The 25,604-nt window shown below is 46.9% G+C and overlaps 1 long non-coding RNA gene across 1 annotated transcript; it reads left to right on the top strand.

Moving 5' to 3' along the window:
• Positions 1 to 388: 388 nt before the first annotated feature.
• On the top strand, positions 389 to 25,376 carry LOC127492398 (uncharacterized). Its single transcript, XR_011379383.2, has 3 exons — positions 389 to 475; positions 10,128 to 10,242; positions 25,037 to 25,376. It is a non-coding gene; the product is annotated as an uncharacterized LOC127492398 (long non-coding RNA).
• The last annotated feature ends 228 nt before the right edge of the window (positions 25,377 to 25,604 follow it).

Raw genomic sequence — 25,604 nt, 5'->3', positions numbered from 1 at the left:
CTGACGGAGCAGCTGCCGGAGGCGCCCACACAGGCCCGGGGAGCTGAGTGGCAGCGAGTGGAGGTGAGAGGCCAGGGATACCGCAGAGGCACCCTGCACAGGAAGAGAAGCCCGTGGGGAGAGTCTGTGCAGTATGGTGGAAAGAATGTGGCTTCTGGAGCCAGCTTGGAAGCAGGGCCAGAAACTTGTCCTGCTACTTAGCCAATGCGTGTAAATGTGTAAAAACGGGACAGTAATTAACAGCAGTGATAAAAATAGGGATAATAGAGATATTCAAGGAGTTGATAGACATAGGATATCAGTAAATGTTATAAAAGCATTGGCTGTTGTTATCACTATCATTTTTCCCCATGTGTGCAAAGACAGAGCAAGATTTTGATTCTTTTCTAGAAGATTTTCTACTTCACAGTCCTGGAGGAAATTGGGTCTTTCCAAGAGCACGTGAAGAACTGCCATTGGCTAAAGCGTGGGCCAGGTGAGGGTGATGGCACTTGCTGAATGCCATTGAGGTCTGGGTTGGTGCTGGGGGGTGGGCTGGGGGATGTGCAGCTGACCAGGACTTCTGGGGAGGGAGAGGGTGCGAGGAGCCCAGTGGGCAGCCCACAGAGGCTGGGAAGTGGTGTTGAGGACGGTATCAAGGACAGCTTCAGGGAGATGAACTCTGAGCAGAGAGATGACCAGCAAATGTTAGTGCGTGATGCAGTACCTTTCCTGTGTGTCCTCAAGAAATCTTCAAGGAGGCCTGGTTGTGGCTCAGTGGGTTAAGCTGCTGCTGGTGACACTGGCATCCATATTGGAGCACTGGTTCCAGTCCCAACTGGCCCACTTCTGATCCAGTTCCCTGCTGATGAACATAGGAAGGCAGGACTTGCACCCCTGCACCCACGTGGGAGACCCAGGCAGAGCTCCTGGCTTCTGGCTTTGGCTTGGCCCGATGCTGGTTGTTGTAGCCATCTGGGGAGTGAACCAGATGGAAGATCTTTCTCTCTCTCTGTGTGTGTTCTCTCCTTGTCACTCTGCCTTTCAAATAAATAAACAAATCTTCAAAAAGAAAAAAAGATAAATCATCAAGAAAAGTTGCATTATTGTGTAAGGCTTGAGTCAGTTAGTGTTTTTTCAAAACAGGCCGAGCTGAATTTCAGGTACTCATAAAAAGAACTTTGAGATTGACATAAATTGTGTCTACTAATTTCCCTCACCTGCATGTTTATTTTCCTCCTAAAATATTAGATTATCTTAGCACAATTTTCCTCATTTTGCCACATTTTAGAAACGAGGAGAATTTCTATCTAACTTTATCTTCTGCTGGTTTACCTTGTCTGTAAGTGAAGCTCAGGCTTAGTCTGCACACTTTCTTGAAGGTTTTTCTGCGGAGGAGACTCCTCTCGGGCAATCCGAGAGTTACGTGTGGATTGTGGCTGTCACACATTTCGGCTAAGAGTTTCCCTCAGAGCTCTTCAGTAGCTGCTCTCAGGCTCTCACAACCTCTATTATTTTTCTTATTTATTTATTTGAAAGGCAGAGCAACACACAGAGAGGGAGGGACACACAGAAAGATCTTCCATCTGCTGGTTCACTCTCCAAAGGGCCTCAAAAGCAAGGTCTGGGGCAGGCCCATGTTAGGAGCCAGGAACTCTGCCTGGGTCTCTCTCATGGCTGGCAGGGGCCCAGCACTTGGGACGTCATCTACTGCGTTCCCAGGAGCATTAGTGGGAACTCTGGATTGGAAGTGGAACAGCTGGGACTCAAACTGGCATTCTGATATGGGATTCCAGCGTCACAAGTGGCGCTTAACTTGCTGTCATGATTTTATTCCAGAGGTCTTCAAAGCATTCAAATAAAATGCATATTATGAAAACACTATGTATGGATTTGTAAAAATATTTTTTGCACTAAAATAAACTTCTCTTTTAATTCTATGTTTTCATGAGCTTTTTGAAGTATGCTGGTACCAGTCACCTGTAGAACATTCTCATAGCTCCAATCAGTGTAGATCCAAACTGAATTTGGAAGCAGAATTTCCCTAACGTCTTTAATTGGTGTATGTCTTTTCCTTCCTCGTTCTACCACAGCTTTCACTCCATGCCCAGAGGGGTTCCAGAGATCTCCTCCTGAGTGTCACATTCTCACCACTGTGCTACAAGTTCCCAGAAGGCTTTCTCTTGGCTTCCACTGTCTCTGCTCTATCCCCGCCTTTCGAACTCTGTGCCTTCTCAATCCTGTGTGTCTCACTTGGCCAATCTTTACATTAAAGAAAGAGAAAGTGGTCCTCCTAAAATAAAGATGATTTTTGTTTGTCTTCAACTGTTAGTCGTCACATAAGTTTTTGCTTTTTAAAGAATCAGATCCTGTTCTATTCTTGACAAATGCTTTTCCTGGTTTTCTAGTCCCATTGAAGTAATAACCCGGCTTTCTCAATTAATTTCTCTTTATTTGATTCCTTGTAATTATTTTTTTCTTTGAATTGTTGCTTCCAATTTACTGCTTGTGGGTTAGTCACAGTTCCTTTTTAATAGTTGCTTAACTGCATAATGGAGTTTTTGAGTTTTCTGCCAGAATCTGGAACTAAATTATGTTGCAACCTCTGTTACATAGTGGTTACTGTGAAATGCTTTCTGCATAATTCTTATCTCGGAGCCAAGACCACGATACTCCCTTTGCTGGTGAGCCCTAAAGAGCAGTTGCTTGTTTGGCCGCCAGAATGGGCCTCCTCACCTTCTCAGCCTGATTTCCTCCACGTCTGTGACAAAGCCAGGGCCGCCATCTTTCTACCTCCCTTGAGTTTCTGGGATCTTTAAAGATCTTTAACCTTTCATGAACATTTTTTGCATAATATGTGTTTTCCACGAACTTTATGAATCTCTCTCAATCACAATAAGCTTCCCTTCACTTCTATTTTTTTCCTAGTTTTTTGAAGTCCTCTTGTAGTTCCATTTTCCTAGACTTTGGCGCATAGTGACACTGTTGCCATCTATCCATGAACTAACGGTGAAAACGCTCCCTGGAAAAATTCCACAGAATTTTCTTAGCCCTGCAGGGGTGCTCTAAGGTCGCTGTTGGTTTTGTCCCTCACAACATCCCTGCTTTCTGGGCCGCGGCCTCCACCCTCTGCCATGTCTGGAGCCGGCAGCTCATAATCCCTTGCTGATGACCCACAGCTGTTTCACCCTCACTTCCAGCTCAACTGACTGATCTCTCTCCTAGTGTGCGTGTCTCGGCATACAAGGTGCCATGTAATTCGGTCTCCCCGTCCCAAACCCTACCTTATCTATTGTCTGGTTGGGTGTTTCCCCTTTTCCTGTTTTTCTCACTGTCAATCGAAACTGATGTCTCTTCAGACCTGTCAGACCCTATCTGAGGACGAGAGCACTTCAAGATGTTTGTGAGGAATGGAACCCCATGACAAATTCATTTGGGTGCCAAAATTGTTTGAAATCTAAGCACATGAGGAGTCTTCAAAAAGTTCATGAAAAAAAAAATGTGTGTTGTGAAAAAGCTGCACCTGCAGTGCAAAAATTTCTGACACCAAAATCAGTTTATCTTGCAATTCATTTTGTGTGGACTTCTGGAAATACCCCTATGTTTACTCTGAAAGAAGTTTCTGCTTTCCAAGGCAAGCATGGTCACACGGCTAGGTTGAACCTCTCCTGCCTCTGCAGGTCTTAGCTGCCCTAAAGATAGGTAGGCAGTTGTCAGGGACTCGTGGAGAACAAGAAGGACCCTGTCTCACTTTCGAGTAAACGTGGCCTGCAGTTGGTGTGGTGGCTCCCTCATTGTCCTGACCAGGCTCCTTATCCTCGGGTCGCCATCCTCAACATGTGCTTTTCACTTGGTGATCCGAGACGGCTTCTCCAGCCTCAGCTGGCATGCGTATTTCACTAAGCAGGAAGGGCTCAGACCCAGGAACAGGCCGTGGGGCTGGCAACATGGCACAGTGGGTTAATCCTCTGCCTGCAGCGCCAGCATCCCATATGGGCGCCAGTTCTAGTTCCGGCTGCTCACTTCCAATCCAGCTCTCTGCTGTGGCCTGGGAAAGCAGTAGAAGATGGCCCAAGTTCTTGGGCCCCTGCACTCTCATGGGAGACTTGGCAGAAGCTCCTGGCTCCTGGCTTTGGATCGCCCCAGCTCCGGCCGTTGCAGCCACTAGGGAGTGAACCAATGGACAGAAGACCTTTCTCTCTGTCTCTACGTCTTACTGTCTGTAACTCTACCTCTCAAATAAATAAAAAAATAAATCTTTAAAAAAAAAAAAAACAGGGCATGACCCCTGAAAATGCACTCACCACTCCCCCTGACAGCCCACCAACCAACACTTAGTGATACTGTTCTCTTCAGCTGCAAAGGAGGCTGGGAAATAGAGGCTTTGATTTAGGCAGCTAGGGGTCCTGCTAACTTTTGTGAATTTTTACATGGAGCAAGACAAGAAGACTAGTTATTAGAGATCAATTAGAAGTCTCTGATACTTATCCCAGTGTCAAATAAATTTCAAAATTCTTCCTTCTGCAATCCCATCTATGATCCAGGCTTGCCTTTGGGGACACCTGGCAGAGATCCTGAACATAATTCTTCTGGTGAAGAACTTACTCCGTTCCCAGTGGCTCTTTCCTTCCCGCCATTGTGTTAGCAGAGCTGTGCTGTCTTTATTCAGGGTGCACTTTGCTACTATACAGGAAGTTTAAGAATCTGAGAAAAATCTGTGCTTTTGGCAATGTCAAAGGCCAAAGTCTCTCGGCTAAAGACCTGATTGGTTTTATTTTGTGCTGATCACACCTATCTAATTCTGTGATCTCCAGGACACTTCTGTTTGCTACGGCGCTCTCTGTCCTAAACTCTCCATTCATGGTGGGGTGGCTTTGCTCCGTCTTCTGCCTTTCCTGCTTGCTCCTGGCAGGTCTTCATGTTTACATTCATCCCACTAATAGACATTGCTCTCCTCCCAAAATTTGCATGCCTTGCTTTTCCACTAAGTTTTAGGATACATCTTCCCTGGTGTCTACCTTCCTCTGGATTGAGTATCTATTTTTTCTTGGGATTTTGACATCAGTTGGACCTCTTTCCATTTGCTACCTCGAAGTCACTATAAGAAAAGAACAGAACATGTCGGGTAAAAGGTTCACTTGATATTTAAAAGATCAATTAGCTTTGGTATACCAGCTATGCATTGTCAAGAACCATTTGGATCTGGAGTTCTGATTGCCTCTCCTTGTAAAATATGTTTTGATTACATGTAGCATTGTTCTGCTATTCTGCTAAAGATTAAAACATGACCTGGCAGCTATATAATATTGTGATGTGTATGCTCAACCCCCTCCTCAACCTTGTAAATTTCAAAGTTAGATGAAACTAAAGCCAGCAAGACTATGAGCCTTAATTCTAACCATGTGTCTCAGAATTAGAAATTAAATATTCCGCATATGACTAACTCAGAATAGATATTACCAATGTTAACCTGAAAAAAATTGCACCATATACTTCAGAAGTTCCTCTTGGGCTCAGTGCCACCACCCCGTTCTAGTCCCCAGGGTTTTTGTTCACACCTTCCTCTCCTTCCCACCTGTACCCAGTCACCCACCAGCATCTTTCCATCCTCTGCAGAGTCCCTTGAGGTGATCTCTGGCTCGCAGCTTGAGCTGTCACCTCTCAGAGCCAAGTCCCTATCACGTCCTGTAGAAATGACTGCAGCAGCCTCTTAACTGGTTTCCTCACTTCCAGTTTCTCTCGTGGAGGGCCGCCAGAGTCATCATGGCTTTCACCATCTCTCTCCTTTGATTAAGACCCTGCACTATCTCCTCATCTTGGATTACTTCAAGTTGGACTCCTCAGCCAGTGCTATGCTTTGAATGTGTCTCCCAAAGTTCATGTATTGGGAACTTGCTCTTTAAGGCTGTGCTGTGGGGAGGTGCTGGGGTCGGGGGGCCCCGGCGTCATGAGTGATCCATGCTGCTGTCACGGGAGTGGGTTTGCTTCCTCTTGCTTGCCCTCACTGTGTCCTTCTGCCATGTGAGACGCAGTAAGAAGGCCCTTGCGGAGTGCTGGACTCAGCTTCTGGAAATGTGAACCAACAAATGTCTGCTCATTGTACATCGCCCAGTCTGCGGTCCTCTGTTACGGTAACATAGAATGGACCCAGGGTGCCGGCTCACAACAAACCTTGCTCAATATATGGCATTGTCCTCTTCCGTTCACGGAGCACGCCACTGAGCAGGCTTTTCTTCCATCACGTGCTCTCCTCTTCCCTTGTGTGTTCCCGTCTTTATTTCTTCATTTATGCTGTGATCCTCATGCACACCTCACTCCTCCTCTCGCTAATCACATGGTGCCATCCTTCAATACCCTGAAGACTTTCTGCTCCAGCCCATCCCATGATATCTTTCATAAGTCGTAATAAATAGTTATTACGTAATAAATATGTAATAAATAGTGATTACATAATAAATATGTAATAAATAGTTATTACGTAATAAATTGTTATACTTCTGACTAGGGTCCTTACTTGCAAAATGACTTCAAATGAATTAAAAGTTGCTTTAAGATTTTTGGGCAGTTTATTCATTTCTCTCCCCAGCTATTTTTTCTGTTTTCTGTCTCTTCATGCATTTACCTGGGTGTAGTTTAGTACTTCATTTTTTTGGAAACTTGTAAGATTTTATACATTTATTTCATGTACTTTTCTCCAATATGCCTCCATACTTGCTTTTGGTGTGGGATTAGGGCCTGGATATTTGGATATTTATTTTTTTTAAAGATTTATTTATTTATTTGAGATTCAGAGTTACACAGAGAGGGAAGGAAAGGCAGAGAGAGAGAGAGAGAGAGAGAGAGGTCTTCCATCTGCTGGTTCACTCCCCAATTGGCCGTAGTGGCCAGAGCTGTGCGGATCTGAAGCCAGGAGCCAGGATTCTCTTCCAGGTCTCCCACTTGGGTGCAGGGGCTCAAGTACTTGGGCCATCCTCCACTGCCCTCCTAGGCCATTGCAGAGAGCTGGATCAGAAGTGGAACAGCCGGGTCTTGAACTGGCACCCATATGGTATGCTGGTACTGCAGGAGGTGGCTTAACCTGCTACACCACAGCACTGGCCCCTGGGTATTTAATTAAATGTATTTATTTATTTAATCTATTTGAAACAGGAAGAGAGAGAGAGAGAGAGAGACCTGCCATTCACCAATTCATTCCCCAAATACCTGAAATATCCCGGGTTGGGCCAGGCTGAAGCCAGGAGCCTAGAACTCAGTCTGGGTCTCCCATGTGTGTGGCAGGAACCCACGTACTTGCGGCATTGCCTGCAGCTTCCCAGGATGTGTGTTAGAAGGAAGCTGTGAGCAAAAGTGAAGCCAGGCCTGGAACCCAGGCTTTCTGATAGGGGATGTGGGTGTCCCCATTCCTATCTATGTCAAGCGGTGCCAAACATTCACCCCTGGATCTTTTCCTTTCATCCATAAAATTCTATGTTGTTGTGAAATACACTTTTGTTTCTTATCTTTATGACCTTGTAATTTCCATTAATTATTTGAGTGAAACAATGATGAGATGCAGATCAAAGACTAAGTCCAAGGTGAATGAGATTAAACCAAGAAAGTAGGAGAGATTTCCCTAGTGGAACCTGCCACCTACCTTCACTGACTTAAACTCACAACAAATCTCAAGGTATTCAAATCCAGCCCTTTAGAGTCGGGATACACCCCATTTTTTGAACTTACTTCCACCCTAGTTGAGCTATTAATGGATTCATGTAGATTGTTTCCTTTGACTTTGGACTAGATCATCTATAGCTGGACCAAAAAATAGGCTGAAAAGAGCTAAAAGGCAGAAACCATCAGTAACATCTTAAAACTGTGGCTCTCAAAATTAATCTGTCCAGTGAGAAATCAGGCCTTGCAATAAATTCAGAGGCTGAAGCTGGCTAACTGAAGACAGGACTGATGTTATGGCTGGAATTATGCGTGCCTACACATGTTGAGACACAGGAAGGTACCTGCTGAGGGTTTTAGGACTGTTGCAGCAGAGTTGTGTGGTCATCTGCTCTGACAGGTCCAGAACCTACTACGTTGGGGTTGTCCTTGACTGATGGAGTTGATTCATTACTTTCCATAGACTCCAGATACCTTAACGGTGATGCTCAAACCTGTGCAGGTGACGGATGCCTGGAAGTCACAGCGTTCTCTGCAGATCATAAACCAGTGTAGCAGGGATGGGGTCGATGCTTGTCAGGCCTGGGGCTGCCTCTTCAGTAGCCCTAGCCTTCCCAGAAGTTAAGTTGGGGCCACATGGCTCCTTCTGGCCCATGGAATGTGAGGAGAAGTGGAATCTTCCACTTTGGGACCTGACATGCACAATTTCTGTGGCGATCTGGGGTTGCTCTTTCCCTTGGTCTGTGTAATACGCAGGTGCAGAACTCCCAGGGCAAGACTTGAAGCCAGGGCATGGCAGGTTCATGGATGGAAGGAGCCTGTGTCTGGGAATCATTGTGTGAAATGCTACCTGCCTAACACCTTCACTGGACAGTGCAGAAAGGGCAAGATGTGCTCATATTGGCTCAAACCTCTGGATTTCTGCTGTTGCTTGTTGCTGTTAATCATCTTGACTGATATAAACAATGAGATCTTTAAATCTTCCCAAGATTTAGAAGTTTTATTAAGAAAAAAAATACTGTCCACAAAAATTTAGAAGCTACCAAATTTAATCCAATGTAGTAAATAGTTGATGAATTACTATGCATGTTCAAACAATAACAATGCCAATATTTATACAGGGTACTGGGAATATAATGGGGAAGAAGGTAGACTACTTTACTGAGGATAGCAAGTTAAAATATGCACAGGAATTTAAAGTATGTGTGTATGTGCTGTGAGGAAAATGAAGTACAATAGTGTGAAAGAGAGTGACTGCGGGGGGACCAGACTTAGGTGAGTGACCAAGAGGGTCTTCCTTGGGAAAGGTGACATTTTAGTTGACACTTGGGTAGGTGTCAGTCTTGTGGTTATCTGGGGAAGAGCTGTCTGTCCTGAAGCCACAGGATCTGCAAAACCATTGAGGCAGGAACAAATTTGGGGTGTTGAAGGCATCAGAGAAGAATGTGGCTGCAGCTCAGGGAACAAGGAGGAGAGGCCGTGAGCTGTGAGAGCTTGTGAGACCACAGCCCTCTTGGCCTTTAAAACAGCCTTAAAAGTTTGCACTTTAAGGGCTGGCATTGTGATGGAGTGGGGTAAGCCACTGCCTGGCATCGCATATCGGAGCACCAGTTCAAGTGTTGGCTGCTCTACTTCTGATCCAGCTCCCTGCTGATGTGCCTGGGAAAGCAATGGATGATGGTTCAGGCACTTGGGCCCCTGTAGCAATGTGGGAGACCTGGATGGAGTTCTTGGCTCCTGGCTTTAGGCAGGTCTAGCTCTGGGTCGTGTAGCCATTTGATGGAAGATCTCTTTCTCTATCTGTCTCTTCTCCCTCTGTCACTCTGCCTTTCAAATAAATTTTAAAAATATTTTTTTTCTTTTTAAAAAGTGTGTGCTTTATTGAAAGAGCTTTGGGAACATGGGTTTCAGACAAGGGGCTTGACTTGTGTTTTAATTCATCGAAGCTCTCTGGAGAATGGATTTTTCTTTTGGCTGCTATTTTGCTTAAGACTTTTGCATTACTTAAAAAATTAAGTTAGAATTTTAACCAACACATAATAAGTGTATGCAATTGTGGGTGTAGTGTGACAGATATACTGTGGGATGGTCAAATCAGGGGAATTAGCATTTCTATCACCTCCAACATTTATCATCTCTTTGTAATGAGAGTACCCAAGATCCTTTTAGCTACTGTGAAATAATCATTATTGTTTATCAAAGTCATCATTCTGTTTGTGAAGGAGAACCAGACCTTCTGCTTATTGAACTTAATGTGGCACCTGCTAACCAGCCTCTCCCGAGTGGGGGCATTAGAGAAAAAGCAAGGAGGCCAGTCAGGAGGCAAGCAGTGGTCCTGCCAAGGTAGCATGGTGGCTTCACATAGGACAGAACTGGATGTATTTAGGATTGAGATGAAAGGATGATTTTTTCAGATGGATCACACATGAGAGTAGGGAAAAGAGTAAACACCTATTAATAAGTCAACAAATATTGATTCAGCATGTACTATGTTCCAGGTTCTCCCCTAGCGTCTGGGGACTGAGGAGACAAAACGGATGCAGCCACTGCTGTCTAGGAACTTCCACCCTTGCAAGGAGAGACAGAGAATGAAGGAACAGCATGTTGTGTTAGGTACGGGAGTGCTCACAAGTGAAGTAATGCATCGTGATGGGATCAGAGGACGCGGACGGCCAGCTTTAGGTTAGATCATCAGGGCAATCCTCTTTAATGGAGGTGATGCACGAGGAGAGTGGGCATTTGAGGAAGAAGTCGGCCACAGGGCGAGGGCACCCCAGGAAGAGGAACAGTGAGTGCAGAGGCCAGGAAGTGGGAACACGCATGTGGCGTGTTGGAGGAGCAGGCCTGGGCATCGTGGTGGGGACTGTGGGGAAGGAAGAGGAAGCTGGAGATGAGGTCACAGAGAGGCAGCCGGGTTGGCAAATCCTAGGCTAAGATCAGGATTTGAATTTGGTTTTGAGATGCGAAGCCCTGGGAGAGTTTTGATTAGGGGAGCAGAAGCAAGAAGAGCAGCCCGATGGCCATGGTCCTTGGGAGAAATGGTTTTGTTGCAGCCACTGTTGATACCACGGTTGAGAAGAGGAAGAGAAAGGAAGAAATATGGGGGAAAAAAATCAAAGTTCAGTTTAGGACAAGTTAAATTTGGAATGAGCATTATAAACGCAATTGGAGGTATCAAGTGGATGGTTTGGTATCTGAGTTCAGGATTCAGGGGTGGGATCAGGGTCAGAGGTGTCACTTCAGAGTCCACGGTCTCCGGATGGTGTCTGATCGTCTAGGACCTGCTGGATCACTCAGGGAGGACCGTTTCCAAGGCAGAGGGAAGAACTCACGGCTGCTCCCTGGCTCTCCTACTTGAGAAGTAGCATGGGGGAAAGAGATCGAGGAGTGACCCGTGAGGTCGGACAGAAAGCAGAACGGTTTTGTGTTACAGAAGCCGAGATAAGAAAGTGCTTTAAGTGAGAGAGTTCAGTCGTGTCAAATGCTGCAGAGAAAACAAGCTGAGGACAGAGAGGCAATGATTGGGTTTGGCGATGTGGGATCACTGGTGTGGTGAGGATGGGGGCCCGGTGGCAGTGAGTGTGGAGTGTGGGAGGTGAGGAGGTGGACAAGGGGACAAGGATCAACTCTTGAGACAAATTTTACCTGGAAGAAAACCAAGAAACGTGGCAGGACCTGGAGGAAAATGTAAACTCTATGGATCAAAACCTCTTAGAGCCAGGTTCCTCTGGTCTTGTTAACATTAGGGACAGCATTGCAATACATGGAGCTGTACCAATTTGTATAGGAGTGATGGCTTCAATGTCCTAAATGTCTAAAATGATGGCTTATGTTGTCTAAGAGGAGAAGCTTTGTCTTTCCTGTGGTCTCATTTAGGCTGAACATATAAAATGAATGACTTCTCTGGGCAGGAGTAGTGTGCGTGTGTGTGTGTGTGTGTGTGAGTGCATGCATTGTCTTCAGATCCACAGGGCTGGAAATCTTCCTGACAATCTGTTAGACATCAGGGATTTTTATCTCCAGATGGGTGCCCCATTTTTCTTCTTGATAACCTCTCACTAATGAAGAGCCTGGGATGGGAGTTCCATTTACAAATGGTGACTCATTAGAAACAGATTTGTAGGCGGGGAAGGATCGCGCAGCAGCGGAGCCTCACGTTGGAGGCATGCAGGCTCCGTTCTGCAGAGACGGGCCTGGGAGCAGACCTGTCGGAGGGAGACAGCTCATCACACACGTCCACTCCCACACGGCCGCGCTACAGCCTTCCTCTGCAAGCCCGGGGGCTCAGGGGCAAGCACTCCATCCAAACCTGTCCCAGGTCCCTGGCCTCACCCTCCTCACCTCCTGCTTCTAGCAGCACCCCTGAACACGGCCCGCAGCTGCTCGGTGGAGTCCGCCAGCCAGGCTCCCCGACCTGTCTCTGAGCTTCCTGCCTGCTCTTGCTCTTCCTTTAAGGAGGACACAGCCCTTGTGGTTGGTCGCTGTCCATCCCTGGCACAGTGGGAGGGTGGGGCTGCTACTGCCCCAAGGCTGGTTTCTTTCTGTCTCCATCAAAGGAGGCAGGGTGGGCCAGGGACTGCCAACAGGAAAGAAGGGTCAGGACCAGCCACGTGCTGGCACATGCTACCAGCCTCTGCCTCCCAAGTCCTTGCCCCAGCCCGGCGACGCTTAATTGGCGTTGACAGGAGCGGCCGTTCTGTTCCTCCCTGTCTGCTCCTTCTAGTGCCCAGAGAGGGGCTCCAACCAGTCACGTGCCTCCTTTGTGTTTTGTTTGGCCGCATCACCATGCCACGTATACCACTCTTACCTAAAACCTTTCCTTAAGTGAATTTACCATCTTACTGAAATATTGGAGAAGGATTTTATTTTTTACTTTAAAAATAGAAATTTGGGTCAAATACAAACAAAGACAAAACATCCCAACAGAAAAACCAAAATGAAGTGTATTTTATCGGAGTCTAGCTGGGTGCTTGTTTGCCTCAGGCTCTAAGCTTACTTTCTTTTTCTTCCTTGCAGAGAGATCATCAAATATAAGAGTTGTGAAAGATATATGCGCACTAAAATAAGGAGTTTTCTTTTTCGTGTTCTGAAAGATTCCAAGAGAAGTGCTGTTGGCACAGTGTTGAGAATGTTCTAGAAGCCCCTGAGTCATAAAATGATGATTTTTATGTTCTATGTGTTTTACCGCAATGAGGTAGAAAGGCCAATTTTAATTTAGTGTTATTTAGTGCCGTATAATAGGACTCCCTCATTTTGGCAAACCTCGCCGCAGTGAGGACGTTATGCCGACGGCTCTGCCTCGGAGCAGCCTTGCCGTGGGAGGAGCACAGCCCAGAGCGCTCGAGCAGTTTGTGGCTAAGCCATCCCTTCCGCTCAGTTTCCCGAGTGCTGTCAAGTGGGCACAGGGCAGCAGTGCTCCTGTAGAGTTTCTGTGTTTCCTTTTCCCACTTCCAAATCCTGTGTTTGGGGGCCGGCATTGTGGCACAGCGGGTTAAGCTGCCACCTGCGATGTTGGCATCCCAGATCAGCACAGATTTCGAGCCCCAGCTGCCCTGCTTCTGAACCAACTCCCTGCTACTGCTCCTGCGAAGGCAATGGGTGAAGGCCCGGGTGCTTGAGCCCCTGCACCCAGGTGCAGGGGAGACCCTGAAAGAACTCCAGGCTTCAGGTTTCAGCCTGGCCCAGTCCTGGCCCTTAAGGCCATCTTGGGAGTGAATAGTGGATGGAAGATCTCCCTCCATCTCTCCCTCTCTGTTACTCTGTCAAATAAATACATAAATCATATTTAAAAAACCCCGAACCTGTTGAACTCGAACGGTTTACTCTTCAGAACTTAAGTTTCCTTATCAGTAACATGGATATTTTAGCTCTCTTCCAGTAGTGTTTGGAGTTCTGCGCAAGGAACTTTTCTAACAGCCTGGGAACATGCTGACGCGAATGCAGAGTGATGCCCTGTGACCGATTTCATGCTGATATGATGATAACTCACTAGAAATTCTAATAATCTAGAAGTGGAGTAGCTTAGAGATTCAGGAAAATTGTCACTATTGAGCCAATACAGAGAAAGAAAGAAAGCAAGAGACAGAGAGAGATAGAGATATAGAGAGAACGAGTAGACTCTCCTGAGCTCCACTTTGAAAATCATTGATTGCTGAGATGCAACTCATCATTTGCATTAAGGAATTATTCGTATCCCTATTGGATTTCTATTGAGTTCTCTCCTAGTAGAGTTTTCGATGCTGGGGTTTTTGCCAGCTTGGTTTAATTAATTGATCTGCAAGTAAAACCAAAGCATATTGAGAACATTTATGGGGTTTCTTTATGAAACATCATCACTTCTGGTTCACTTGCATTTTCCTGTTTTTGGTCATCATTATTTGTATTGTTGTGTTTGGCAGCAATCCTGGAAATACAATTTACTTTATGCTAAAACCATGTCTAAGGCAGAACTGTGCCTGCACTGTGGAGTGAAATAAGACATCCACTCCCTTGCATTGTGTTATCAGTTTTGGAGATACATCAAACTAGAAATGATGTGTTCTTTCAAACTTCAGAGCGTATGTGTGGGAGGTAGGAAACTTTCAGATGCTGCAAACACATTTTTAAAATCGTTTCAGAACCAGTCCTCCAGAAGAAGATAAAATCTGAATCTCCATGGGATGGGTGGGTAGGTGGGGGTCTGTTGTTTTGTTTTAAAGTGCTGTGATGGGAGGGAAAAAAGGAATCCTTCCAATGTCATGGGCTCCGGGCTGCATCGGGAAAGACGGGCAAGGTAAACTGCGTGAGTCTGAGACCAGTTTGGCTCCTGTAGTAACTAAAGCCATATGAAGTGCTTTTTATGATGGCTTCACAGTTCATCACTCACTCACTCACAAGGAGGATCTTTAACACTGTAGCTCCCGAGGTAGGCGTCTTCCTTCTCTTCTACAGAAGAATACGTTTTCCTAGAGCGAGGCTGGACTATGAGACCAATCAAGGAGAAGCGGAGCTTCCTCTTCTACAGCTTTCAGCAGAGTTCTCAGCAGGCACACTTGTTTGGAGAGCATGCTGTATCTGTCTTACTCCCACTCCTTGGACATGGCACTTTGCACACACACATTTTGAAGAAGAACTATCACCTATATCTTAAAAGTGAAGATATGGGCTGGCGCTGTGACGTAGCGGGTAAAGCCTCTGCCTGCAGCGCTGACATCCCATATGGTTTGAGACCTGGCTGCTCCACTTCTGATCCAGCTCTCTGCTGTGGCCTGGGAAAGCAGTGGGAGATGGTCCAAGTGCTTGGGCCCCTGCACCTGTGTGGGAGACCCAGAAGAAGCTCCTGGCTCCCGGCTTCAGATCAGTGCAGCTCCGGCCATTGTGGCCAATTGGGGAGTGAACCAGTGGATGGAAGACCTCTCTCTCTCTCTCTCTGCCTTTCAAATAAATAAATAAATCTTTAAAAAAATTCTGGCTTTGTTAAAAAAAGATATTTCTAGGTCAAAATTAAAAAACTAAAAACAAAGTAAAGATATGAGGATGTGAGGATATTTTATTTTATTTTTTGTTTTAAAGATTTATTTATTTGAAAGTCCAAGTTACACACAGATAGAAAGAGAGGCAGAAAGAGAGAGGTCTTCCATCTGCAGGTTCACTCCCCAATGGGCTGCAGTGGCGGGAGCTGCACTGATCCAAAGCCAGGAGCCAGGAGCTTCTTCTGGTCTCCCACGCACGTGCAGGGGTCCAAGGACTTGGGCCATCTTCTACTGCTTTCCCAGGCCATAGCAGGGAGCTGGATTGGAAGTGGAGCAGCTGGGTCTTGAACCAGCGCCCATATGGGATGCCGGCACTGCAGGTGGCGGCTTCACCGCTGCACCACATGCCAGCCCTGAGGATATCAGGGTACTTTAAAAAAGCTTATGGAAAATGGAGTTAAAAGATAAGCTTATTTTGGTGCAAGCACATTTTGAAATCCATGCATAGATTTTATATAATATGCATTTTTCTTAAAATTTTGAAGTCTCATTGCATGTATTCCAATTTTTTGTGTACCAAAATAAACTTCTGTTTTAATTCCGTTTTCTGTGAACTTGTTGAGGTGCCCTTGTCCCTCTCTAGGGATGATGTTAAATGTCCTGAGCTCACCGTTAGTGATCAGTCTGTGGGCTTGTAGTGAGTCTGCTAGACCGACTCGGGTTCTGGGTACTGTTGGCTCTTCGCACAGGCCTGGCTCTCTGATATGATTCTCAGGAATAACAGCAACTGCAGGAAGCCAAGAAGACTTTTGGAAGTCAATTAATGAATTCTAAAATAACTTCTTTTAGGGTGCCCTGGCCCCACAGAGAACCAGACAGCTCTGAGCTGTAATCGCGGGTGAGTGTTGTGAAATCCTCAGGTTCTGCAAACAAGAAATCCCTGGTCTCGCCAGGTTTGGGGGTCATCTCGTTGATGGACCTGAGACAGTAGCTCAGTGGGAGTCCCGGGTCATGACCTCTGTCCTCCCAGGGTGCAAGAGCAGATCTGATTAGACAAACACTACTCTTTCAATGCAAAAAGTCTGTGATTCAACAGACTTAGGTTCTTGGTGGAGTCCTAGCGCCAAAGGAGGCACTTCTGAGGATGGGTGGGGGACGGCAGCTCTTTTCTCCTCTTGCTTTGTTTGGGCAGCACAGGTCCACTCCGTAAGGGCTGCTCTCCCTCCTTGGAGAGACTAGAGAGCAGTGTGCACTTCCTGATGGATGCCTGCTCTGTGCGGCCAGAGACACGACTCTGTTCCCCAGCCCCTTCATCACGGTGATTGTCTTGCACTCTCTGTCCCCCTCCTGGATCCCAGCAAGTGTGGGTCAGCGGCTTGTCTTCTCCAGCCAGCACTCCTGGGAAAGGTCAAGGCTGTCTGGTGCACCTTGTCTTCTTTAGCTAGTCTTTTGTGGCTTTGGGAACCGTTCTCTGCATCCTCCGGCATTTCTCGTACTTGGTTCCTTTCACCTCCTCTCTTCCAATAACTACTCCTTGGCAAAGGCTCTGATAAACACATTTGCACTGAGGTGTAAATGGCTGATAAAAGCTGGGCTTCTTCTCCCGGGAGTATTCGCTTTGGAGGAAGGATATAAATTTCTAAGGTGGAATTTCAGATCAGTGAGCCAGGTTGGGGAGGCACTGGGGAGCCCCCAAGAGGCCCTTATAGGTCTGCTCCAAGGTGGCAGCTGGAACGCGAGGCCCAGGCTGTGGGCTGCGGGAGGGGCTGGTCCTGGGCCGAGCTGCTGGCCTTGCTCCATGACCGGGGTTTGAAATCCTGGGGCCCCGCTGTCTGAGAATCTTGAGCAAGAACCTTGCTTATCCCCGAGGAATGTTTGGAAACACCATGCATATCCCATTTGTGGCACATGCTTCGTTACTCGCCTGCTCTCTCGGCTGATGTGATAGACACCTCTTAGCTTCAAGGAGTCTTGAACTTGCCCTTTTGTGACTGCAGGGAGACATCGCAGCGTTCCCACATGCAGGTTCGCTCCTGCTGACAGAAACCTTTGCATCTCATCATCCCTCAGCCTGTCTGAATCAGAAGTGTTTTCGATATTCAAACGCTGACCTCTGAGTACATGAAGAATTGTTCAAGCGCAGTGAAATTCCTCCAGGCTTGGAGCACACGGCCATGAGCACGTCACACGCATGAGATCAGCGGGGCTGATGTCAAGGCAGGCGGTACCAGCCCCAGCGTGAGGCCTGCCCTCCCCCAGCTCTCTCCTCCTTGACTTATGAGCCAGTTCTCTCCTGCAAGCTCCTGACATGCGACATTCCTCAAAACAGCCCCATCCCATTGAAAACCAAAACCAAAAAATAAACAAGCAAAAAACTCATCAAGTTTCACACAAGAGTACTTCAAAAAGTTCACGGAAGAACAGCGTTAAAAGATAAGTTTATTTGGGCGCAAAGCAATTGAAGGGTAGCAAAGTGTTCATATTATGAAAAAACTGGACATTAGTTTCAAATTTTTGTGCATCAACAGAGACTTTGAATTCCATTTTCCGTGTACTTCTTGAACTGCTCTCATACAACTGAAAGCAAGGTGGTGTTGGTGAACATTCTTTCCCACTAAGAAACAAGTCTGAGAGACTGCTGGTGGCTTCGGCAGTGAGCTGGAAATTTACATGAGCTTCACCCACTGTGACGTCCCGTGTGCTGAGGGTCGAGTCAGACCCTGGCATCTGAGGACTGTGCCCGCCTGTTGCCTTTATCAGCCTGAACTCCTGAAGGCAGAGGCTGAATCCGCCCCCTCTTTTTACCCTTCCACGGTCCTGGGTGTGGGAGGTTCTCGGGGAAAGTTATGAGGCAGACAAATGAATAAAAATGCCTATTTCCAACACCATTTTGATAAGTTAACACCTTTCATGCTGTTTTGTCTGCCATACTCTAAGCTTCCTTTTTTTGTTTTTAAAGATTTATTTTATTCATTTGAATGACAAAGTCACAGAGAGAGAGACAGAGAGAGAAGACTTCCATCCGCTGGTTCACTCCCCAGATGGCTGCAACGGCCGGAGCTGCGCCAAGCTGAAGCCAGGAGCCAGGAGCCTGGAGCCTCCTCTGGGTCTCCCACGTGGGTGCAGGGGCCCAAGGACCTGGGCCATCTTCTACTGCTATCCCAGGCCATAGCAGAGAGCTGGATGGGAATAGGAGCAGCTGGGACTAGAATGGGTGCCCACATGGGATGCCGGCGCTTCAGGCCAGAGCTTTAACCTGCTGTGCCACAGTGCCTGCCCCTAAGCTTCCTTATTAAACTGTTATATTGGGGCCGGCACTGTGGTGCAGCGGGTTAAAGCCCTGGCCTGAGGCTCTGGCATGCCATATGGGCACCTGTTCTAGTCCCAGCTGCTCCTATTCCCATCCAGCTCTCTGCTATGGCCTGGGATAGCAGTAGAAGATGGCCCAGGTCCTTGGGCCCCTGCACCCACGTGGGAGACCCGGAGGAGGCTCCTGGCTCTTGGCTTTGGATCGACACAGCTCTGGCCATTGTGACCATCTGGGGAGTGAATCAGCGGATGGAAGACCTCTCTCTGTCTCTACCTCTCTCTGTAACTCTGACCTTCAAATAAATAAAATAAATCATCTTAAAAAAAAAAAGAGAGAACAAATATAAACTGTTATATTATCATGCTAGGGTGGGGAACCATTTGTCTTCCAAAACCTGTTTGGATACTTAGAGCATCATTTATGGCCTGTGCAAAATTACCAAAGTATGGACTTACTGGATTTCTAGTCCTGCCTGTGGCTGTCCTGGCAGGGCCAGACCAGATGAGTACATGGGCCTGATATGCCCGTGCCTGGAAATCTCCCACAGACTTCACGCTGTGGGAGAAGTCAATCGCAGAGACCACTTACGGTGTGCTTCTACTTTCAGTCATTCTTTGATATGTGTAGGGGATCGGAAATGAGCAAATCCCTTATGTAAAATGGCATCATGTTTGCGTATGACCTACATAATCCTTTCATGTACTTTATTATTTTTTTAAAGATTTATTTATTTGAAAGTCAGAGTTACAAAGAGAGAGAGAAGAAGAGAGAGAGAGAGTGAGAGAGGTCTTCCATCCACTGGTTCACTCCCCAATTGGCCGCAATGGTCGGAGCTGTGCTGATCCGAATCCAGGAGCCAGGAGCTTCTTCCAGGTCTCCCACATGGGTGCAGGGGCCCAAGGTTTTGCGCCGTCTTCTACTGCTTTCCCAGGCCATAGCAGAGACCTGGATCAGAAGTGGAGCAGCCAGAACTCAAACCAGCGTCCATATGGGATGCTGGCACTGCAGGCGGAGGCTTGATCGGCTACGCCACAGTGCCGGCCCTTTCATGTACTTTAAATCAACTCCAGATTACGGGTCGTAACTGATACAATGCAAATATTCTGCTAGTAGTTGTTACACTGTATCGTTTAAGGAAGAATAATGAGAAAAAAAGTCGACAAAGATTCAGGATAAGGCATAATCGTTTTTCAGGTATTTTCTGCTCGTGGGTGGTTGAATCTGCTGCTGAGCCATCTGAAGCTATGGAGGGCCGACGTGTGTGAAATATGCAGGCCAGGCAGAGCTGTGGAGCTGTGGAGATGGGAATGGATCCCGTGTTGCCGAGGGCTGAGGACCCAGGAAATGGGGCGTGGCTGCCCGAGGACGTGAGGTTTCTTTTGGGTGAGGCAGTGCTTTAATGTACCGTGGCGATGGCTGTGGAACTCCGGATACCTACACTGACGTGCATACACTCTGTCTTAGTCCGTTTTGTGTGGCTATAATGTAATGCTTGACGTTGGGCAACGTATAAAGATTCTGGTGGCTGGAGAAGTGGAAAGAGAGCTGGCTGCCGGCAGAGGGGGCCTGCGAGCGAGCCGGGAAGCAGGGGATGGGGGAGGGGCCACCCTCCCCTCTTGAGCTCACCCACAACCCTGAGAGACCAGCATTAATCCTCTCCTGCAGGTAGAGCCCTGGGGACCCAGCCACCTTCCCCTAGCCGGCTGAAAGGCGTGCCTTGCTGTGTTGTGATTCTTGAGAATCTAAGTAAATGGGTGCTTTATTTAGGATCAACGGGATGATGCTTTTTTTTTCAACTTTTATTTAGTAAATATAATTTTCCAAAGTACAGTTTATGGATTATAATGGCTTCCCCCACCCCATAACTTCCCTCTCACCTGCACCCTTCCCATCTCTCACTCCCTTTCCCATTCCATTCACATCGATTCATTTTCAATTATCTTTATATACAGAAGATCGATTTAGTATATATTAGGTAAAGATTTCATCAGTTTGTACCCACACAGAACATAAAGTGTAAAATACTGTTTGAGTACTAGTTATAGCATTAATTCACATTGGACAACACATTAAGGACAGAGATCCCACATGAGGAGTAAGTACACAGTGACTCCTGTTGTTGACTTAACAATTTGACACTCTTGTTTATGGCATGAGAAATCTCACTAGGCTCTAGTCATGAGTTTCCAAGGCTATGGAAGCCTCTTGAGTTTGCTGACTTCAATCTTATTTAGACAAGGTCATAGTCAAAGTGGAAGTTCTCTCCTCCCTTCAGAAGAAGGTACCTCCTTCTTTGATGGCCCGTTCTTTCTACTGGGATCTCACTTGCAGAGATCTTTCTTTTTTTTTTTTGCCTGAGTGTCTTGGCTTTCCATGCCTAAAATACTCTCATGGGCTCTTCAGGCAGATCTGAATGCCTTAAGGGCTGATTCTGAGGCCAGAGTGCTGTTTAGGACATCTGCCATTCTATGAGTCTGTTGAGTATCCCGCTTCTCATGTTGGATCGTTCTCTCCCTTTTTTATTCTATCAGTTAGTATTCGCAGACACTAGTCTTGTTTGTGTGATCCCTTTGACTCTTAGACTTATCAGTGTGATCAACTGTGAACTGAAATTGATCACCTGGACTAGTGAGATGGCATTGGTACATGCAATCTTGATGGGATTGTATTGGAATCCCCTGGCACATTTCTAACTCCACCATTTGGGGCAAGTCCGATTGAGCATGTCCCATATTGTACATCTCCTCCTTCTCTTATTCCCACTCTTACATTTAACAGGGATCACTTTTCAGTTAAATTTCAGCACCTAAGAATAAATGTGTGTTAATTACAGAGTTCAACCAATAGTATTAACTAGAACAAAAAAAAAGTACTAAAAGGGATAAAGTATTAAATTGTACATCAACAGTCAGGACAAGGGCTGATCAAGTCACTGTTTCTCATAGTGTCCCTTTCACTTCAACAGGTTTCCTTTTTTGTGGTTGGTTAGTTGTCACCAATCAGGGAGAACATATGTTATTTGTCCCTTTGGGACTGACTTAATTCACTCAGCATGATGTTTTCCAGATTCCTCCATTTTGTTGCAAATGACCGGGTTTCATTGTTTTTGACCGCTGTATAGTATTCTATAGAGTATATGTCCCATAATTTCTTTATCCAGTCTACTGTTGATGGGCATTTGGGTTGATTCCAGGTCTTAGCTATTGTGAATTGAGCTGCAATAAACATTAAGGTGCAGACAGCTTTTTGTTTGCCAATTTAATTTCCTTTGGGTAAATTCCAAGGAGTGGGATGGCTGGGTTGTATAGTAAGGTTATATTCAGCTTACTGAGGAATCTCCAGACTGACTATTTAGGATCAACGGGATGATCCTTTGACTGCACTAACTCTGTTTTGAACGTCTTGTACCATGGGCTGTCGCTGAGCCGAGTGCCTGACTGACACCCACATGGAGAGTTGTATGCCAATATACAGATGGGGTGGTGGGAGACTGGGGCTTTTTCCTCCAAGGTTGGTATCTGGAAGCTGAGATAGTTCACCTTCTGGGATGCCAGATACTAGTGTCTTCCCACTGCTGTTTGAGTCGCGTCTCACTGTGACTCCATCCTTTGCTAGAACTTGTTCTGAAAAGGCACTGGCTGCTGGAGTGAGAAGTCCCTTACGTCATTGCTGCTGACCTGACAGCAGTCTGCACCTGTTCAAGGGTCATTTTGAGGGACTGTCTCCCTTTGAAGGAACCATTTGCACAATTTCCTCCTTGGGTGCACTGTGTTTGGTTCATTATTAGCACTCGGTGCCCTAGTAACTTACTTTTACCCATTTCCCCTATATTTTCATATATCTCTTTTGCTCGTTTTGCTTATTCTGCTTTTGTGTGCATTGCAATAAACCAATTCATTGGAGAACTGTATTTGTTAGGCAGTCATTTGGTTAGAGAACAAAGAGCCTGCCCCTCTTGGAGGAGTTATAGTCATTGAGGTCCAAATCATGGCCAGGCATTGGAGGAACGCGAGCACCCTTGTCAACCCAGCGTGTCAGGCCCCACCTCTTCAAGGTCCCAACACCTGCACACTGTCTCCCTGGGACCAAGCTTATAGCTCAGGGACCTCATCGGAGGACAAATCATATTCAGACCATAGCAGTCTGTAAATTACATCACTAATGCTGGTCAGCAACCCAGAAATGCATCACATCTGCTCGTTCAGGAGTTTTGTGGAATTTTGAGGTGCCTTGAGGGTGGTGGCTCCACACAGAACATGGAAGCTCTGCGCCCCCACCCCCGCCCCCACCCCGTGCAGCTCTTCCTCTGGCTGTTCATCTGTATGTGTTATCATATCTTTTATGATAATCTGGAAAATGTAAGTAAAGTCTGCCCTGAGTTCTGTGAGCTGCTTTGACAAAATGAACAAACCCCAAGAAGGGGATTCGAATCCTTGTAGCTGTGTAATCAGAGAGAGAGGGGCCAGAAGAGAGTTGGGTCCGTGCTGTCACTTGCCACGTGATGCCCTGCACACGCCTGGGGACTCTGCCAGGACACCCTGGGACCTTGAACCACAATCGTGAGCCCAGATATTCCTCTTTTCTCTGTAATTTGGCTAGTCTGTGGCACTGGGTTGAGAGCAACAGAAAACAGTGACACTTCATTTGGTAATTTTGTCTGTGAGATTGGGCAGTCTCCTACCACAGTAAGGGGCAGGCATTGATTCTTAGTATGTGTCAGCTGCTGCTGCTACTGCCTGCCAAGAGCCTGACTCTCCCAACTTAGGTTCTTTGTTATACCCATTTAAAAATTAATTAATTTATTCGAAAGGCAGAATTAAAGAGAAGGAGAGGCAGAGAGAGAGAGGGAAGTCTTCCATCTGCTGGTTCACTCCCCAGATGGCTGCAATGGCCAGAGCTGCACCAATCTGAAGCCAGGAGCCAGGAGCTTCTTCCAGGTCTCCCTTGTGGGCACAGGGACCCAAGGACTTGGGCCATCTTCTACTGCTTTCCCAGGCCATAGCAGAGAGCTGGGTCATAAGTGGAGCAGCCAGGACTAGAACCGGCGCCCACATGGGATGCCGGCACTGCAGGCGGTGGCTTTAACTGCTATGCCACAGTGCTAGCCCCTATTATACCCATTTTACATAGGCAAAAACTTAGGCTTAGAGAGGGCAACTTGCCTACTGCCAAAAAGTCAGAAGTGAAAGGCAGATTGGTCTGATTCTAGAAGCAAAAGCGCTTGTGGGAGACATGTTTTCCAGAGTACAGAGGACAGAGACCTTACAAGGGGTCAAGGCCAACACTGCTCTTGGAGATGAGAGTGGGCTGGGGGAAATGGGCAAAGCAGGAGGGCCGGTCATTGGAAGCGATGACAAGGCCGGGGGACACTGGCTCCGTGACATTTCTGGTAAACAAGCCATGGCACTGAGATGCGTTTCCTCCCACTTACATGTTGCACAAGTAATTGTGATGTAGGGTTCAGAGTTTTCTTTCCTGGCTCAGAGGTGGAAGGCGAGGGCCGCCCAGCGAGGACTTTCCCTTCTGACTTTGTGCGGCCACAATCCCAGACAGGATTACAACATCCCAGTCTGGCTGGCGTTGGTTGGGAGGCAGGAATCAATCGGTCTCTCCTTCCCCAGCGGAAAGACAGAAGGCAGCTAGCAATGGGATGAAGCTGTGCCCGCTGCCCCGCCCTTGGACTTGGAGCCAGCTTGTCTTCTGGCTTCACTTCTTGGAACTCCGAGCCTCCCTGACGGGGCTCCCCGGGGCCTGGGCATTATCGTCCCACCAGACAGACCTCTGGGGCGGCGCAGAAGCTGCCAGACAAATATGGTTCATTTATGCAATGAAGTTACCGCCCTGGAGCTGACCCAGGAGTCAGCCTTGCTAGAGCATCTTTTCCAATCTGGGGTAGATGTGGCTGGCACCTGAGGATGATGATGGTGATGATTACCATTTGTTGACTTCAAGAATGCACTGAGTCATTGTGAGACTTGTTTTTTAAGATTTATTTATTTATTTGAAAGGCAGAGTGAGAGAGAGCAAGATCGAGGGGAGGGAGGGAGGGAGGGTGGGGGAGAGAGAGAGAGAGAGAGAGAGAGAGCTTTTCACTGGTTCATTCTCCAAGAGGCCACAATGGCCAGGGCAGGGCTGGGCCAGGCTGAAGCCAGGACCAGGAACTCCATCCTTGAGTCATCCTGTGCTGCTTTCCCAGGCACATTAGCAGGGAGCTGGATTGGGAACAGAGTAGCCAGGACTTGAACCAGCACTGCCAGCCCCTCACTGGGAGCCTTTTTTAATGGAGAGTTAAAAGCACAGACTTGGAATCCAAGTTGTGTGGGTTTAAATTCCAGCTTTATTGCTTACAAGCTGTGTAATGCTGGGCAGGTTTCTTAATCTGTCTCTTCATCTCCAAACGGGAGATAATTATAGCACCTACAGCATAGGATTGTTGCAAGGTTTATACGTTATTGCAGGCAATGTGTGTTTACATAGGTACAGTATATGATTATACCACACACACAGACACACACACACACACCTACAAGGGGTCTTCTAAAAGTTCATGGAAAATGGATATTACGAAAACTATGCATGAATTTCAAATCTTTATACCCAAACAAAATTCTTTTTTTTCTTTCTTTCTTTTTTTTTTTTTTGACAGGAAGAGTTCGACAGTGAGAGAGAGAGACAGAGACAGAGAGAAAGGTCTTACTTTTCCGTTGGTTCACCCCCCAAATGGCCACTACAGCCGGCGCACTGCGCTGATCCAAAGCCAGGAGCCAGGTGCCCCCTCCTGGTCTCCCATGCGGGTGCGGGCCCCAAGCACTTGGGCCATCCTCCACTGTACTCCTGGGCCACAGCAGAGAGCTGGACTGGAAGAGGAGCAACCAGGACAGAACCGGCACCGCAACCGGGACTAGAACCCAGGGTGCTGGCGCCGCAGGCGGAGGATTAGCCAAGTGAGCTGCAGCACTGGCCCAAATAAAATTCTTTTAAATGAACTTTTCCACAGACTTTTGAAGACCCCTGTGTGTGTGTGTGTGTGTGTGTGTGCAGTGTGCATTACCAGTTGTGCGGTTGCTGTGTCCCAATATGTGTATATGGTTCCATCACCTACAGTGTCTTTGCACAGTAAGTGGTAGCTACGACTGAAGGTTTCCTCCGTGATAAATGCTTTAAAGACGTTATCTCATTCCATCTTTTTATTTAAAAAAAAAAGATTTGTTTAT

The sequence above is a fragment of the Oryctolagus cuniculus genome, chromosome 10 (genome assembly GCF_051225735.1).
Source record: "Oryctolagus cuniculus isolate XC-2025 breed Fujian yellow rabbit chromosome 10, ASM5122573v1, whole genome shotgun sequence".
In the NCBI taxonomy this organism is placed as follows: Eukaryota; Metazoa; Chordata; class Mammalia; order Lagomorpha; family Leporidae; genus Oryctolagus; species Oryctolagus cuniculus.
Note: the sequence above shows the minus strand (reverse complement) of the source record. Positions and strands in the feature narration are given on the sequence as shown.